Here is an 18,632-nt window from a genome sequence, read left to right on the forward strand (position 1 = left end):
TCTCTGGTTAAAATCCTCTCACAAATGTCTTCCCCATGGGCTCTGCACACTTATAGAATGTGATGTCCATAAACCTGGTCACTAGTAGAGAAATCAGTAAGTTATAGTCTAAAAATATTTCCTTATAACTGCACCCACCATGCTGTCCTTCTTTGCACCAGAACTGATGGTGGAAATCATAGGGAAGTAGATGGGCTTCCTGCTAGGGAATTACCAAAACACATCCTAGTTTCACTTCTCCTTTAACTTAGAGGGCCTCTAGGACTCATTCTTACCTTTGCTCTTAAGTATGAGAATATGACATTAATTTGTTCGTAGGATGAGACTTTTGAGCTTGTGGTGATGGTGACCTGGAAGGAATGCTAGACTTATCTCAAATCACCTGTTTGTAGGTGACTATAACTTAATAATCTTCACCCTGAGTATGAAAGAAAATCATTAAATATCTAAAAGTGTCTCATTATATTTCTATTTGTATGTATGTATGTATGTATGTATGTATGTATGTATGTATGTATTTAAATTCAAGTTAGTTAACATTGTAGTATTAGTTTCAGGAGTAGAACCCAGTGATTTATCACGTACATATAACACTCAGTGCTTATCCCAACAAGTGCCCTCCTTCATGCCCATCATCCATTTAGCTCATCCCCCCACACCAACCTCCCCTCTACCAACCCCCAGTTTATTCTCTGTATTTAAGAGTCTCTTATGGTTTGACTCCCTCTCTGTTTTTATTTTTCCTTCCTTTCTCCTATGTTCATCTGTTGTGTTTCTTAAATTCCAAGTATGAGTGAAATCCTATAATATTTGTGTTTATTTCCCTGACTTATTTCACTTATTATAATACACTCTAGTTCCGTCCACATTGTTGCAAATTGCAAGATTTCATTATTTTTCATTGCTGAGTAGTATTCCATTTCATATAGATACCACATCTTCTTTATCCATTTGTCAGTCAATGGATATTTGGGCTCTTTCCATAATTTGGCTACTGTTGATAGCGCTGCTGTAAACATTGGGATGCATGCACCACTTTGAATCAGCATTTTTGTATCCTTTGGACAGATACCTAGTAGTGCAATTGCTAATTTTTAAATCACCTCATGGGATCTTAGAGAGTTTGAAGAAGGTTCCAGTCATCAGATTCCAAAAGCATGACTTGGAATTTAGTGTATTTCTGTCACCTTGGATTTTCCTCTGAGTGGATTTTTAAGATGGGGCTGTCTATTTTCAAATTAAGTCAGACTCCCCATCTCTCCCATGCAGAGTTTAGTTTAGTATTTTACTGATGGCCTCCCAACGTTGACTCCTTGCCCATCCTTGCTTATGTTTTCATCATTCCTATTTTGGTAACCAAAGGTTCCCAACTCCTCATACGTTCAAGGGAACATCCCCCTCTGACTTTTCTTTTTTCCTTTCCAAATAAATATATAACCCATATGATCATTTGGTATTTTGCTCCTGTCTTTGGATGACATAATTTAATTTTTTATGCTCACATGCAAATAAGCATTATCCAATAATAAAAAGTGATAGATGTACTTGAATCAAAAGCTTTGATAATTATACAATCTTTAAATTAATTAATGAGCCAAAGGCAGCTAAACATTAGCATTTAGAAAGATCTCTACAGCATTAGCTACTAATGAGTTCATTTAGATCCATGGTACAGCCTGTTTTGGAAGGCACAGACCATATTTAATCATATTCAATCAGATCTAATATTGAAATTATGAACACAAGGCATTGTTGAGTGTGAAATTACCATAGAATTTTAATTGTTAAACACATTTCTTGTTGGTTCTCCTAGATGAATGATAATTTGATGAGGAAGTAGGTAACCTGTATACAGTAGACTGTTTAATAAATAATAAGGAATTCTAAAGTATTCTGATTAGAGTTGATCATTCACATACAAATTTTAAAATGTATTTGCCTCATTTGCTTTGGAGTTTCTTCTGCCATCAGGCAAGAAGGCTGCACTTTGACCTCTTCCACTGCCCCAATAGGGGGGAGTCTTTTCCCTTCTTCCATTCTGGGTTCTTTGCCTGGTCTGATAATTAAATTGATATATATGACAGTTTAACAGGGAAAAATGAATTTAATTTCATACATATGGGAGCCCATAAAGAAATGAGACTCAAAGAAATGACTGAAGCAGGCAGCTTTTATACCTTTTAGACAAGGAAATAATACATTTGTGAATAATTGACAAGACAAAGGTTTGAACTTAGGATAGCAAATTATTGAAGCAGTGACAAGGTTTGTTTATGCAGCCTTCTCAGCCTTGAATTCCTATCTGCTGCTAAGATGCCTTTTGCACCCTGGTAGAGGGCTATGTGCCTTTCACATGGGAGATTTATTTCCTGCTTTCACGGGGACAGAGGAGGTCAAAATTGCCCTTCTTGCATCTGCTGTTTTTTAAGTAACTTTAATTCAAAATAAGCAATATACTACTGTGGCGTATTTTGAGGGTGGTATATCCTGCTCCCCTTTACCCCCTGGTCTGTAAGTGTTTTTGTTTTTGAGAGGATATAGAAAATTTTAGAAATGTGTGGTTTCAACAATTCTGTTATTAATGCTTTTTAATTGAAATATAGGGGCACTGGGTGGCTCAGTCAGCTGAGTGTCCAACTTCAGCACAGGTCATGATCCCAGGGTCATGGGATTGAGCCCTGTATTGGGCTCCACACTGAGCATGGAGTCTGCTTAAGATTCTTCCTCTCTCTCCCTCCCTGTGTCCTTCTCCTCCACAGGTTCTCATTCTCTCTCTCTCTCTCTCAAAAAAAAAAAAAAAGAAAGAAAAGAAAAGAAAAAAGAAATCTAATAATAATACAGAAATACTCCTTGCCTCCATATGGCTTACTTTCAGTGACTACACACACGCTTATCCTGACTTCTGACAACATTGAAGACTTTTGCCTATTTTGATAATTTACAGAAATGGAATCATACTGTATTTTTGGGGAGGGGGGTTCTGGTTTCTTCTACTTAACATTATGTTTACAAGTTTTATTCATATTGTTTCATGTCATAGATCATTTCTTATGCTGTATAATATCCCACTGGATGAATAGCCCACAATTTATTTATCCATTTTACTATTGGAGGATGTTCAGTTAGTCTCCAGTTTCTGGCTATTATGAATTGTGCTGCTCTGAACATTCTAGCACATGTTATGTTTTTTGCTTTTGTATTTAATTTTGGCAAAATATGCATACCAGAAAATCTGCCATCTCAACCATTTTTAAGTGTGCAGCTCAGTAGTGTTAAGTACATTACATTGTTGTATGACCAGTCGCCAGAACTCTTTTCATGTTACAAAACTGAAATTCTATACCAACTGAAATTTTTTTTTAATGTCTATTTATTTTTGAGAGAGATAGAGTGCAAGCAGGGGAGGGGCAGAGAGAGAGAGGGAGAGGGAGACCCAGAATCTGAAGTAGGCTGCAGGCTCTGAGCTGTCAGCACAGAGCCCGACATGGGGCTCAAACTCATGAACCATGAGATCATGACCTGAGCTGAAGTCCACCAGGTGCCCCAAAATTCTCTACCAATTAAACAGCAATTCTCCATTCTTCTCTTCCCCTAGTCTCTGGAACCACCATTCTCCTATCTGTTTTTGTGAGTTAGACTACTTTACATACCTCATATAAGTGAAATCACACAGTAGTTACCTTTTTGTAACTTTATTATTTCATTTACCATCATGTCTTCAAGGCTCATCCATCTTGTAGCATGTATCAGAATTTCCTTCCTTTTAAAGACTGAATATTTCATAGTCTGTATAGGCAACATTGCAGTACATGTTTTTGATGGGCATTTGTACACATTTCTCATGGAATTATATATAGTTAGGCTATAGACTATGCAAAGGTTCAGCTTTAGTAGATTTTGCCAAACACTTTTCCATAGTGGTTGTATTAATATATACTCCACCAGACTTGTGTGAACGAGCTACATTATAATATAGTAAAATTATTGTTTCTTCTAGCTATCCACACTACAACAGCCAGATGCCATTGTAGGAAAGGATACATAGGATTGTATTGAGTAGATTCTCATTTTTATTATTTATTTATTTGTTTTGATGCCATACATCTCTTTATTTTTGTAATTTATTGTTATTTTTATAAATTTTTAATGGCAGTTATTTCTTTAACCTATTACATACTGTCCATTTTTTTGTTCTTACATATTTTTGATCTTATTTTTAAATTAATTGATTACTTTTTAAATTTACACCCAAGTTAGTTAGCATATAGTGCAACAACGATTTCAGGAGTAGATCCTTAATGCCCCTAACCCATTTAGCTCATCCCCCTCTCCCACAACTCCTCTAGCCACCCTCTGTTTGTTCTCTGTATTTAAGAGTCTTTTGTGTTTTGTCCCCCTCCCTATTTTTATATTATTTTTGCTTCCCTTCCCTTATATTCATCTGTTTTGTATTTTAAATTCCTCATATGAGTGAAGTCATATGATATTTGTCTTTCTCTGACTGACCAAATTTGCTTAGCATAATACCCTCTAGTTCAATCCACGTACTTGCAAATGGCAGGATTTCATTCTTTTTGATTGCTGAGTAATACTCCATTGTATATATATACCACATCTTCTTTATCCATTCATCTGTTGATGGACATTTGAGCTCTTTCCATAATTTGGCTATTGTCAATAGCACTGCTATAAACATTGGGGTGCATGTGCCCCTTTGAAACAGCACATCTGTATCCCTTGGATAAATACCTAATAGTACAATTGCTGGGTCATAGAGTAGTTCTATTTTTAATTTTTTGAGGAATCTCCATACTGTTTTCCAGAGTAGCTGCACCAGTTTACATTCCCCACCAGCAGTGCAAAAGAGATCTTCTTTCTCTGCATCCTCGCCAACATTTGTTGTTGCCTGAGTTGTTAATGTTAGCCATTCTGATAGGTATGAGGTAGTATGTCATTGTGATTTTGATTAGTATTTCCCTGATAATGAGTTACGTTGAGCATTTTTTCATGTGTCTGTCAGCCATCTTTGGAGAAGTCTTCTTCTGACTTTGGAGAAGTCAGTCTTCTTTGGAGGAAGTGTCTATTCATGTCTTTTGCCCATTTCTTCACTGGATTATTTGTTTTGGGTGTTGAGTTTGGTAAGTTCTTTATAGATTTTGGGTACTAACCCTTCATCTGATATGTCATTTGCAAATATCTTCTTCTCCGATTCCATCAGTTGCCTTTTAGTTTTGCTGATTATTACCTTCACTGTGCAGAAGGTTTTTATTTTGATGAGGTCCCAATAGTTCATTTTTGCTTATGTTTCCCTTACTTCCAGAGATGTGTTGAGTAAAAAGTTGCTGTGGCTGAGGTCAAAGAGGTTTTTGCCTGCTTTCTTCTTTAGGATTTTGATGGCTTCCTGTCTTACATTTACGTCTTTCATCCATTTTGAGTTTATTTCTGTGTATGGTGTAAGAAAGTGGTCCAGATTCATTTTTCTGCATGTCACTATCCAGTTTTCCCAGAACCATTTGCTGAGGAGACTGTCTTTGGGGCACCTGGGTGGCTCAGTCAGTTAAGCATCTGACTTCATCTCAGGTCATGATCTCGCGGTTTGTGAGTTTAAGCCCTGCATCAGGTTCTGTGCTGACAATTCAGAGCCTGGAGCCTACTTCGGATTCTGGTCTCCCTCTCTCTCTGCCCCTCCTCCGCTCATGCTCTGTCTCTGTCTCTCAAAAATAAATAAACGTTAAAAATTAAAAAAAAAATAAAACAAAGAGACTGTCTTTATTCCATTGGATGTTCTTTCCTGCTTTGTCAAAGATTAGCTGGCCATACGTTTGTGGGTCCATTTCTGGGTTCTCTTTTCTATTCCATTGATCTGAGTGTGTGTTTTTGTGCCAGTACCATACTGTCTTGATGATTACAGCTTTGTAATACATCTTGAAGTCCAAGATTGTGATGGCTCCAGCTTCGGTTATCTTTTTCAAGATTGCTTTGGTTATTCAGGGTCTTTTCTGGTTCCATACAAGTTTTAGGACTGTTTGTTCTAGCTCTGTGAAGAATGCTGGTGTTACTTTGATAGGGATTACTAGATTTTAATTTTTAATGCTCATGCTGTAGGTTGAGGTAACAACAGCTTCTGCCATTGATGCAGTTCATTTCTCACTCACTAAATAGTTTGTTCTGGATGTTTCCCAGTAAGGCAGTCTCCTCTCCTCTGAGAAGTGATTCAGGGATTCAGACTTATTTTGTCGCTTCACAGTATTCAGCATGTGACTTCCAATGTCACCCTGATCTTTGATAGCCAGAGGAGAGAGCATGGAGGAGGCACACAGTCTTTTTAACCATCTCATCCAGGACCTGACACATGTCCTTTCTGTTCATATCCCCTTAGTAGGAGTAAGTACATGGCCATGTCTAGATTCAGGGGGTGGGGGTGGGTGTTCCCTGGTTGGGCAGCTGCTTCCTTTAGCAACCCTGCACTCTGGAAAAGGAGCACAGATACTTGTTGGACAGCCAACTGTGTTTGCCACACATGCCTTTGCATTTTTGTGTACCACCCCCTCAGAAACTATATTCTGCTCAGGATCCCTGGCTTGAAGCAGTGATGACAGAGATCAATTGAAGGATCTTAGAAAACTTGCTGGAAGCAGTTTGTCATGGACAAACACAATATGTTGTTAAGACACAGCTTATAGGAGAAATATTTTTAAAAAAGCTTATATACAGTTAACGTCTGTGTGGTAACATCTTTTATAATTCCCTCACTTGTTTGAGGTCTTTCTCATAACTTTAAACCATAAGTAAATAAGGAAAGTGAGAGTGATTTGCAGGGAAATTGAGAAGTAAGGCTGCAGAAGGGTATGTTTTAGGACATCTGTCCTGTGTGATCTCCTCCAGTGTCATTGGAGATCCCTGACAAGTACCAGACATTTAGTATTTGGAATCCTTACCTGAATCAAAGCCTTGGATTTGAACCTCCTGGAAAAAAGCTTCAGGTCATTCAGATTTCAGCCAGGTCCAACATCTACATATTAAGCGTAAGACAAGCATGCAAATCACAGAAATCCAAGGTAACAAATAGGAGAAAGGTGAGGGGCCCAGCATTAGTTATCTCTTCTGTGATCATAATAATTTTATTTTATAAGATTAAAGGGAATGTACTTTATTACTCAAACCATTAGCATGAGTAAGGAAACTAGCAAAATCTCTTTTCAAGGTAACAAGGAGAGCTGCCTGGCTAAGACCTATTTGGAGTGTCTATTAATCTTCCATGTGTATGACCCATAACTGGACTGGCCTGTATACATTACTGTTTGGAGGACCTTCCTTTTTATCTGCTTCCTAAAATGCATTTGTATTTCTCAGTTACGTTGTGAGACTGTTTTTAGTTGAATGAATTTTGAAGTTTTAAAAATGATTAAGTTGCCATGTGGCATTTTAAGTTGTCCGCATAAGGAGTGGTGTTATATAGGAGGAGGATGGAGAAGTCTCCAAAAATGGATAACAGCTACATGTATTAAATGCGAACAACGTGCAGTTACATTATACTGCACACTTTGTCTGCACTAGTCCCTTTAATTCTCATGTGGAAGAGGAAACTGAGGTTCAGGGAGGTGACCCGCTCATGGTCACTCAGCTAGTAAGAGGAAGAGCCACAATATGAACACTCTCACTCCTAATTACAGGATTTACAGCCAACAGCAAAGAGGTCCTCCTAAAGGGAGATACTGGAGAGATAGCTGTGGGTAGATAATGGAGCATGGGTCCTTCTCATAGACTTGCCTTTAATAAAAGTGGCATTCCCCTTGATAGTGGGGGCTCACTACCATTTGCATTCATCACCAGAACATTTCCCAGTGGTACTTAGAACTACAGTGAAACCTTGCATTGTGAGTAACTTGTTCTGCAAGATGAGCAAACATCTCTAATAAATTTTAACTTAATCAATGAACGATGTCTTACAGTACAAATAGTATGTGACACCTAATGTCACATGATCACAACTGAACCAGTTGTTCTTCTTTCTCTCACTCTTTCGCTGTGGGATTGTGGGTGATCATCAATGCTATGTCACATTTCAGGGAAATCCTCAAAAGGAGGCAAAAGCAAGCGTCATTGGATAGGCTTCTTGTTAAAGTTGCACAAAAAGAAAAAGATTGTGTTCAGCCAATAGATAGCAGTGATTCCATTAGTGATAGTGAATGAAGGTTGTCCTGCACAATAACCCTCCTCTCTCTTGTCTCCCTCACAACAGCCACAAAAATTTTCAAAGGTAAATGCAGGTTAATTTGTTTTTCTTTATATTTTGTATTTTCTGTATTATTTTGTATTATATTGCAGTATTGTAATCATTTTTATATGAACATTCTTGGGTTGTGGAACGAATCATGTGAGTTTCCATTATTTCTTTTTTTTATGTTTATTTATTTTTGAGAGAGAGAGAGAGAGAGAGAGAGAGAGAGAGAGAGAGAGATACATACAGAGAGAGAGGGAGACACAGACTCCAAAGCAGGCTCCAGGCTCTGAGCTGTTGGCACAGAGCCGGATGTGGGGACGAACCCACGAACTGCGAGATCATGACCTGAGTCGAAGTCAGATGCTCAACCTACTGAACCACCCAGGGTCCCCTCCATTATTTCTTATGGGGAAATTTACTTTGATATACAAGTGCTTTGGATTACAAGCATGTTTCTGGAATGAATTATGCTTGCAAACCAACACTGTATTTGTAAAATAAACAGAAGCTGAAAAGCAATCACAGTTCTCTGATGTTGTAATGTCCAAATAGTCGTTTCATTTGTAACTGATTTCTACATGTGATAGTGTGTAAGAGAGCAGTGGGCCATCATCTTCCCTAGCCTTCACAATTAAAGTGTTAATAGCCAAGTAAGGGTATATGCTCCATATTTTCTTTCACCACTCCACTGGAAGAATAAATGCTTGTTTTCTGGAACTTTAGCATAAACCAGGGGCACTGGCCTTGCTGACTGTCTTGAGTAATGGTTAGGAGTGACGTTTGGGAGCTATGCCAGTGTGATTTGTTCTGAAAGTGTGCAGACCATCTGAGTTTCACAGCCATAAGAAATATTGGGTTGTTATAACAAATACCACTAAAAGATACGTGTGCTCTAGGGAACAAATGGATTTTTAAATAGGTGGCTTTATGCCTGTATACCTTATGTCAGGTTGCCTCAAAATAATAATTTATTTACCAATAAGAGAGTAGTAAATTAATTCTGTAGTAAAGGAGTATTCGATTTGTTTTTACTAAAATTTTTTAATGTTTACTTATGTTGAGAGAGAGAGCAGGCAGGGGAGAGGGAGAAAGAGGGAGACGGAGAATCCCAAGCAGGTTGCACATCGTCAGTGAAGAGCCCGATAATAGGGCTTGAACTCACGAACCATGAGCTCATGGCCTGAGCTGAAACCGAGTCGAACACTTAACTGACTGAGCCACCCAGGCACCCCAAGGGGAGTTCAATTTATAACCTAGTCAGAAGGAAACTGTGAAAATATCAGCTGTTACTATATCAAGAGTTTACGATTTTTTTATTTTTGTTTTTTGTTTTTTGTTTTTTGCCTTATTTTGATTTGCAAAGTATTGGCTACTATTTGACTTCTGCCAAATCAGATTTAGGGAACATTTACATTTTCTGGTTCCTTCCCATATATTTTCAATCTTAACCCTCAGTACTCTATTTGGTGAATTCCATAACAAATTTAAATTGGTTAGAATTACTTTACCAGAGATCTTAGAGTAGGTTGAATTAAAAACTCAATTCCTCAGTTGTCCTAACCATATATCAAGTGTTCACATGTGACTAGGGGATACCATGTGAGATAGTTCCGATGCAGAATACAGAATACATCCATTATCTCAGAAAGTCCACTGGACAGCCTTGTCTCCTTCATCTGCTTGCCAAAAGGGAAAGAAAGTGTGGAGGAGGCAGATTCTCTTCTAAAAAGCCTTGGCCTGGACATGGAACACATCACTTCCGCTCACATTTCATTGGTGGAAGTAAGTCTTTTGGACTTCTGTGCAGTGGGGACTGGTGTCTTAGTTCATTTGGGTTGCTCTAACAGAATACCATGGACTGTGTGGCATAAACAAAAAACAGTTATTTCTCACTGTTCTGAAGCTTGAGAAGTCCAGCAGCGAGGGGCCAGCATGTTTTGTGTCTGGTGAGGACTCACTTGCAGATTTGTAAATAACCGTCTTCTCACTGTGTCCTAACTTGATGCAAGGGGTAAGGGAGCTCTCTGATGCTCTTTTTTTTTTTAAAGTTTATTTATTTATTTTGAGACAGAGACAGTCCAAGTGGGGGAGGGGCAGAGAGAGAGAGAGAGAGAGAGAGAGAGAGAATCCCAAGCAGGCTCTCTGCTGCCAGAGCAGAGCCTGACATGGGACCCGAACCCACGAAACCATGAGATCATGACCTGAGCCAAAACCAAGAGTTGATGCTTAACTGACCGAACCATCTAGGTGCCCCTCTGATGCTCTTTTATAAGGGCACTAATCCCATTTATGAGGGCGCCATCCCCAGGACCTCATCAACTCCCAAAGGTCCCATCCACCACAACCATCACAATAGGGATTAGATTCTAATATGTAATTTTGGAAGCGGGTACAAATATTCAGTCTATAGTGCCTAGGTAGGTAGATTTTTATACTATGGGCAACAGAGACTGGATTCTAGCAGGCAGATAGCCATTTCCACCACACTAGACAAATTGAATAATGCAAATACGGCCTAGAGGGAAAGCCTTTGGAAGTAGGCTTGGATCCAAATCCTGCGTCTGCCATTTCCAAACTGTTTGGCAGTGGGGAAGTCAGATTCTCTTACTTAGCTTTCTCATTTTTAAAAGGCAGTAATGGTAATATCTAATTTCTAGGATTGTTGTCAGCATTAAATATTAAAATGTGTATAATGCTTTAAAGTTCAAATAATAAACAAATAAAATATTGTGCAGTAGATTGCATTATTGACCCCGGCTCTTCATTCCTCCCTGTAGCCTTGCCTTTTGCCATGTGACTTTGTAGTATAGTTTCCTGCCTCCTGAATCTGATTTGACCTTGTGACTTGTTTTGGCCAATAGGATGAGGCAAAAGTGTCACTGTGCCAGTTCTGAGCCTCCAGTTTAAGAAACCTGTGGGTTTCTGCCATCACAATGAGAAAAACCTGCTTGGGGCAGCTGGTCCCAGGAAGAGGTTGATGGACATATGGAAGAGTGTTACCAGCTGGCTCCTCTTACACTAGCCAACCCTCAGCAGATGCATGTTCTAAATAAATGCTTATTATTATATGGCAGTGAAGTACTGTTGTTGCTTGTTGTACATAATTATTAGAGTGATAGTAAATAATGACAATTAGTTTCTTTGTCTTTATTCACTTGAACAACTTTTAACATTGTAATCAATATAAGTCATCCAAAATAGTAAAAGTCATTAAAGAAAAACCTGACTGGCTTAAATAAATCTGTATTATTAATATTGGCTGGCACTTTTTTTATGGTGACTCAGGGAGGGCTTAAAAAGAGGTAGTAAACAACAATGACAAATGAGATGAGATAAAACAATGAAGAAATAAATAATTATGTGATGAATGCTTTTAGGTAAAGGGCCACATAGGAAATATTTTGACTTTGTAACTTCTCAGCTCTGCCTTTGTGGTGTGAAAGAAACCCTGGACAATATGCAAACAAATGAGTATAATTCTGTTCCAATAAAGCTTTATTTTTACAAACAGAAAACAGGCCAGATTTTGCCCACAAGCCATAATTTCTGGACTCTTGCTCTTAGGCATACTAATTATTGGCATGGAGATAAATACGTTTAGACTCACGCCTCATTCCACTTACTGTAAAAATGTATGACATTACAAAAAGAATACAAAATTATAAGGTATGAAAAAGGCTTAGTATCCTGGTTGTAAAGGGCAACAAAGTTAGAGCTATTGTTGGGTTGAACGAAGTTATCTAATTTAAGTCTTTAATGCTTAGCACACAGGGTGTGCTCTAGGACTGTGAATTATTAATGTGAGAGCAATATAAAAATGTTATAAACAAAGCTTATAGGTTTAGTTATATAAATATAAAACTCCTCACATTTCTGCTCCATAAAAATCAATTAAACTAAGGTAGAAAATCATATAAAAGAGCATATAAGCTCTGTAAATATATCTTACTATTTCTGCTTCACCAGCCCAGGGTACTAATAAAGCCATTATCTCAGTATCAGTTTTTTTCTTTCATCCTTTTTCTTTTTTCTCTTTTCTTTTCTTTTCTTGTTTTTGTTTTTAGTTTATTTGTTTATTTTGAGAGAGAGAGTGTGTGTGCATGAGCAGGGTAGGGGCAGAGAGAGGGAGAGAGAGAATCCCAAGCAGGCTTTGCACTGTCAGTGCAGAACCATATGTGGGGCTCAAACTCACGAACCGTGAGATAGTAACCTGAGTCAAAATATAAAGACTCGTATGCTTAACCGACCGAGCCACCCAGGTGTCCCTCTTTAATCCTTCTGCGTCCTTTCATATATGGGTTTATTTAGTCCAAGATATGTCTTCAGTATATTGGCTTCTTGGAAAGAAAACTGAAAAAATCTAACCAGTCTTCGGTAAGACTGATGTTGCTGCTACAGGGGGTCATGTAAGGCACTGGGGATTCTGCTGTTTGCTCTTTAACATATGAATCTGATGTGTCCAGCTACTGCAGTATCGATGGCACCAGAGCTTGGACAAGCTCCATTTGTACTGGCTACCACCCATACTGCCACAGGGCTGCCGCCAACACTGCTGTGGGGAGGAGAAACACTGGGGAGTTTCTGGGAATACTGCCAGTACTAGTCTGCCTCCTGAGGTCACATTCTTTCCTTATCTCCTTATGATTCCCAAAGTCTGTTTGAAGTATGCCCCACTCCTGCTCTTCCTCTTACCATCTTCCTGGTCCTATAGTTTGCTACTCAAGGCTTCTACCAGACATTTGAACAGCCTGATATATGTGGTTTTCCTAGGGTCTGGGCTGTTCAGAGTTATCCATGGTCACTGTGATGGTTAATTTTATGTGTCAACTTGGATGGGCTAAAAGGTCCCCAGATAGCAGGTACAACATTATTTCTAGGCGTATCTGTGAGCATGTTCTGGAAGAGATTAGCATTTATTTATTTATTTATTTATTTATTTATTTATTTTTTATTTCAAAACAGGTTTTATTTTATTTTTTTTTCAGGTGATTTATTTATTTATTTATTTTTTATATGAAATTTATTGACAGATTGGTTTCCATACAACACCCAGTGCTCATCCCAAAAGGTGCCCTCCTCAATACCCATCACCCACCCTCTCCTCCCTCCCACCCCCCATCAACCCTCAGTTTGTTCTCAGTTTTTAAGAGTCTCTTATGCTTTGGCTCTCTCCCACTCTAACCTGTTTTTTTTTTTTTTTTTCCTTCCCCTCCCCCATGGGTTCCTGTTAAGTTTCTCAGGATCCACATAAGAGTGAAACCATATGGTATCTGTCTTTCTCTGTATGGCTTATTTCACTTAGCATCACACTCTCCAGTTCCATCCACGTTGCTACAAAAGGCCATATTTCATTTTTTCTCATTGCCACGTAATATTCCATTGTGTATATAAACCACAATTTCTTTATCCATTCATCAGTTGATGGACATTTAGGCTCTTTCCATAATTTGGCTATTGTTGAGAGTGCTGCTATGAACATTGGGGTACAAGTGGCCCTATGCATCAGTACTCCTGTATCCCTTGGATAAATTCCTAGCAGTGCTATTGCTGGGTCATAGGGTAGGTCTATTTTTAATTTTCTGAGGAACCTCCACACTGCTTTCCAGAGCGGCTGCACCAATTTGCATTCCCACCAACAGTGCAAGAGGGTTCCCGTTTCTCCACATCCTCTCCAGCATCTAGAGTCTTCTGATTTGTTCATTTTGGCCACTCTGACTGGCGTGAGGTGATACCTGAGTGTGGTTTTGATTTGTATTTCCCTGATAAGGAGCGATGCTGAACATCTTTTCATGTGCCTGTTGGCCATCCGGATGTCTTCTTTAGAGAAGTGTCTATTCATGTTTTCTGCCCATTTCTTCACTGGGTTATTTGTTTTTCGGGTGTGGAGTTTGGTGAGCTCTTTATAGATTTTGGATACTAGCCCTTTGTCCGATATGTCATTTGCGAATATCTTTTCCCATTCCGTTGGTTGCCTTTTAGTTTTGTTGGTTGTTTCCTTTGCTGTGCAGAAGCTTTTTATCTTCATAAGGTCCCAGTAATTCACTTTTGCTTTTAATTCCCTTGCCTTTGGGGATGTGTCGAGTAAGAGATTGCTACGGCTGAGGTCAGAGAGGTCTTTTCCTGCTTTCTCCTCTAGGGTTTTGATGGTTTCCTGTCTCACATTTAGGTCCTTTATCCATTTTGAGTTTATTTTTGTGAATGGTGTGAGAAAGTGGTCTAGTTTCAACCTTCTGCATGTTGCTGTCCAGTTCTCCCAGCACCATTTGTTAAAGAGGCTGTCTTTTTTCCATTGGATGTTCTTTCCTGCTTTGTCAAAGATGAGTTGGCCATACGTTTGTGGGTCTAGTTCTGGGGTTTCTATTCTATTCCATTGGTCTATGTGTCTGTTTTTGTGCCAGAGATTAGCATTTAATTCAGTAGGTTGAATAAAGAAGATTGCCCTCACCAATGTTGGCAGGCATCATTCAATCTATTGAGGGCCTGGACAGAATAAAAGGTGGACGAATGGCAGATTCTCTTTTATTTTGAGTTGGGACATCAATCTTCATTGGAGCTCCTGGTTCTTGAACCTTCAGACTCTGGGACTTACTCTCTACCCCTCCCCTGGACCAGAAGTTGCACCATTGACACCCCTGGCTTCTCAGGCCTACTGACTTGGACTGAAATACACCATCACTTTCCTGGTTCTCCAGAGTGCAGACCACAGATAGTACGGATCGTGGGTTTCTTGGCCTCTGTAACTGCACGAGCCAATTCCTATATCTTCTTATATGTATCTATATATATCCTAATGGTTCTGTTTCTCTGGAGAACTCTAATATAATCACATTACTACATAAATACTATGAATAAAGTATTAATATTAATAAAATGTAAAATGAATGGAAATCTATACAAGTAATATTTAAAAGCCACTGAACAAATGATTAAATACAAATTCTAAATCTTTCTTGTCCCCTGTGGGAGAGAATGCGGTGTCTAGCCCTAACTCTTTAGCTCTCTCTGTGCAGACCTCAATGTTGAGTTTAGGAGAAAGAAGTGAGTTAGTATTCTTACCAAGAGAGGAACTTTGCAAACAGTAGATGCCACAGGCTTGTAGCCAGAGATTGGTTAGCAGTTAAAAACCTTTGACTGAAATGTTCATTTTTAAAAAGAAATTTAACTGGCATTATTTCTAATAAAATCCCAGAGAAATAAGCTTTGATAGATGATATTTATCAAATGGACCGTAAACAGACTGGGGAATATGACTTTGAAAAGCTGTACAAGGTGATAGTTGTACTCAGTGGTTTTAAGAAATAATCATTCTCCCCTCTTTATGTCACTAGTAATAAATTTTCTTTGTATGAAAGAAGAAAATACAAATAAGTGAGAGGTTAAGAGTCTGGACTCTGAAGTCAAACAAACTGAGTTAAATCCCAGCCCTGCCACTTACCGGTGTGACCTTGGGTAAGTATTTTAACCTCTCTAAACCTCAGGTTCCTCATTTGAAAAGAAGGAAAATAATCGTAGTTCTCTCAGGGGGATTCTGTGAATATTAAATGAGATCATGCTTGTAAAGTGCTTAGCATGCATAGTGAACATTCAATTAATGTCTGTTATCATTTTTATTACCCATAATCCCACCACTTAGAGATCGCTGCTGTTAACATTTTGATGTATAGGGGGTCCTAATTATCTGAATATTTATTACCTGAGTTACAGCGCTACAGAGTTGTTAGAGTATAGCAGCTTAAAAATATTCACTAATTAACTGACCGATTATAAAATACCAGCTCTTAGACATCCCTTCCTGCTTAATCCTTACATCCAGCCACCCAGTGTGTCAACACCCCATGTTCCAATGCAAAAATAAGGCAAAATGAAATGTGAAACTGAATCTTATTAAAGATGTGGGATTTCCTATAAGTAAGGCTGGGGGCTTTGAGAAATGAAGGTCTGGAGGAGCTAGACCAGTTAACCATGGAAGAAAGGAAAGTCTGCTGAGGTGATGTCAGAGAGTCCCTTTAAAAGAGAAGGATTTGACTGTCAAAGGACTGTCAAAGGAGAGACTCTTAGGAGAATTGATGAAGCCCTTAAATATTTCTCAAATGAGACTCTTTACCCTTGCTTTGTAGACAGGAGCTAATTTTGCTACCTGCTTTCTCTAGACAGACTGTATCCTGTAGTCTAAGCCCATGACCCTCAAAGTGTGACTATCAGAGTGGGTTCTCTGACATAACAAATCCTGTAAATACTAATTTAGAAGAAATCCAGGTCTGCAGTGACACTTGTCTTCCCCTCTCCTGATCCCAGACAGGAGCTTTATATAACAAAGAGGATTGTTGACTCTGCAGAAACCCAATCTGTTTTTGTTTTTGTTTTTGTTTTTAAGGATGAGATCTCTTTGCCTTTTTTCTTTTCTTTCCTTTTTTCTTTCTTTCTTTCTCTTTCTTTCTTTCTTTCTTTCTTTCTTTCTTTCTTTCTTTCTTTCTTTCTTTCTTTCTTTCTTTCTTTCTTTCTTTCTTTCTTTCTTTCTTTCTTTCTTTCAAGATTTTACTTTGGAGTAATCTCTACACCCAATGTGGGGCTCAAAGTCACGACCCCATGATCAAAAGTCATGTGCTCTACCAACTGAGACAGCCAGGTGCGCTTCTTTGTCTTTTCTAAATTTTTTCAGTCTTTAGAGAGTTTTTGATAGCAGGACTCTGTTTTTGGGAGTAGATCCCATTGAGAAGCTGGTAACAGTTAATTACGCTCCTCACAGCAAAATGAACATTTGTATCCAGAATAAAAATGTTCGTACAATTCGAAGAGAGGCCCAGTGAAATCCATTTACAGATTACAGGCTAAGAAACCACGTTTTATTATATTTCAATATCTGAAAGTATTTATGCATTCCTAAACTTAAACTTGAGTGAGCTTTAATTCAATGAGCACGTAATGAACATTTGCCCATTGCCTACACTTGAAGGGGATAAAGGAGAAACATTGGACATAGCTCCTGAGTTTTAGCTAGACCAAGGGAACACCCAGAGGGTGCAGACAGGATACAGTGCAGTAGGAAGACATTGTCAGTTTATGTAGGCAGAGAGTTATCCAAAAATGTCATCTGTGGGAGGTCTAGGAACCAACCTGTAATGTGGGGAGGGGAGGGCTGCGGTCCAGCAAAGTCTCTATGCACTTGCAGATCAGGATATGAAATGTGCACATAAGAAACACAGATGAGAGAAAAAGGAAGGCGCTTGAGTCCAGGATTTCTTACATGTTCTCCTTCAGGGCTGGACTGCTCTCAGGTTTGTGAAGAACAGGCCTTGTCAGGCAGCCTATTCCTCTGTTGGCTCAGTCAAGGCACGGGAACAGTGACCGCACCCTTTTAAAAGCACCTGAAAATGTTCTTAACTCTGTAAGGAAAATAACAACTGAGAATGAGTGAGTCTACATCATGAAAAAAACCAAGCTGTTTACTTAAACAGCATACCCAAACCCATATACATTTAGAACTAATTTATAGGTCTAGTTTCTGGCTAGTATTGGTGTTCCTCACGAATTCCTCCTCACTAGCAGATCACAGAAGCCATCAACCAGGTGGCATGACTTATTTCTGCTCAGCTTCTGGGAGGTGCAGTTCTCCTGACTATAAATTCACCATGCAAAACACTTGCTATAAAATAAATTCTCTCCCACCCTTCTGTGGCTGGTGGGGTCTCATATAGGCCATCATAGCTTTTAGCAGGAAAAGGATTGACTGTTACCTAGAAGATTCCTTCCCTGGGGTTTTATGTCTCCTACCTCTCACTATCTACTAATTACTTCTTCCTCCTCCTTTCCATGGTACCAGCAAGAGTTAAAAGGATTCAGCTTGCTGCCTTGCCAAAATTTTGCTCTTTAGCTATTGAATCTTCAGTACAAATGGGCTCCACCTGCAGATTAACACAGACACACCTGGCTTGGCAGAAATGAGGAAGACGGAGAGGAACTGGGAGACAAGAGCAACAACATACAATTAGAAGCTAACATAAGATAGTGCATGATGAGATGCTCAATTATGAGATAATTTTATATGAGTGGAATCATGTAGGAAGGCTTTATGATGAAGGAGATGTCAGTGTTGTTTTGAAGTCTAGATGATAATCACCTAAATTGGAAGGACAGGCTGGATGTGGGAAGGAGAAGGGAGTGTGGAAGTATCATAGGTTTCCAGGAAAACAATAGGGTGCAGAGCAAAGAGCATGGGGCTTACAATCCATCATTGCACAAGTATTTCCCGGGAGTCTTTGTGCAGACACTGTTCTAGGTCTAGGTAGAGAGCAGTGAACCGAAGTACCTCCCCTCAGAGTGCATACAGGCTGGGGTGAGAGGATATGCTTTTGAACCTGGCTCTACAAATTATTATCTTGTTCATGTGGAGAAAACTATTCAACCTCTT

At 38.9% G+C, this 18,632-nt stretch overlaps 2 long non-coding RNA genes across 2 annotated transcripts in view; both read left to right on the forward strand.

Annotated features, from left to right (window-relative positions):
* The window catches only part of LOC109503563, a 538,043-nt gene that overhangs the window by 20,192 nt on the left and 499,219 nt on the right, over positions 1 to 18,632 (forward strand). The gene's annotated exons all lie outside the window — the stretch shown is intronic.
* LOC111562365 lies at positions 8,633 to 11,292 on the forward strand. Its single transcript, XR_002745579.2, has 2 exons — positions 8,633 to 10,006; positions 11,086 to 11,292. It is a non-coding gene; the product is annotated as an uncharacterized LOC111562365 (long non-coding RNA).

Source organism: Felis catus, chromosome C2 (genome assembly GCF_018350175.1).
Source record: "Felis catus isolate Fca126 chromosome C2, F.catus_Fca126_mat1.0, whole genome shotgun sequence".
NCBI classification, from domain to species: Eukaryota; Metazoa; Chordata; class Mammalia; order Carnivora; family Felidae; genus Felis; species Felis catus.